The sequence below is a fragment of the Amphibalanus amphitrite genome, unplaced genomic scaffold (assembly GCF_019059575.1).
Source record: "Amphibalanus amphitrite isolate SeventyFive unplaced genomic scaffold, NRLGWU_Aamphi_draft 001604F_arrow, whole genome shotgun sequence".
NCBI classification, from domain to species: domain Eukaryota; kingdom Metazoa; phylum Arthropoda; class Thecostraca; order Balanomorpha; family Balanidae; genus Amphibalanus; species Amphibalanus amphitrite.
Window position 1 is genome coordinate 66,427 of NW_024883097.1, and position 772 is coordinate 67,198.

Here is a 772-nt window from a genome sequence, read left to right on the forward strand (position 1 = left end):
AATAGATCACTGACATACATATGACACATGGATAACAACAAATTTGTACAGAACGATCATGAACAAGTAGGTACTTATACAAACTAATGACGCGTCTTCTTCAAACTATACATCGCCGCTGGTTTTGCCCATTTCATCGAACCCACCCTAATATTAATCGTTTCGTTCATTGCTATAAATGCCGCCTCTGTCGCCTTCCGATTGTCTTTGTTTTTACATAATGCTATAATTTCCGCCCCGCCCCATCTTGGTAAATGATGTGTTTTCTGAGCATGAATTACTACCGCGCTATGTTCTGCGTTGTTTCGCATGTCCCGCTTATGTTCCTTTTTCGAACCTTCCTTCCTTCCTTCCTTCCTTTCGTGTATCCCGAAGAAACCTTCGGGATACACGGACAAAATTAGTAAGAAGTTCAATCAAGAAGCAAGACAGGTACTCAAGAAATCCGAAAAAGGGAAAAATCTTCTCCATCTGCTAGAAGAGGCGCCTGCTGCACCACGAATGCGCGGTCTCCCGAAGCTACACAAAACGAATGTTCCGATGCGACCGATAACGTCAGGGATCGGCAGTGCTCCACACCGACTCGCGAAGGTCTTGGCCAGGCCTCTTTCAAGCACGTTGGGCACGATCAGTGACGCACATCTCCGCAACACTGAGGATCTCATGGACAAGATCAAGGACATGGACTTATCAGATAAGTTCCTGGCTAGTTTCGATGTGAAGTCTTTGTTTACCAACGTTTCGGTAGACGGTGCGTTAGAGGCGATCAAAT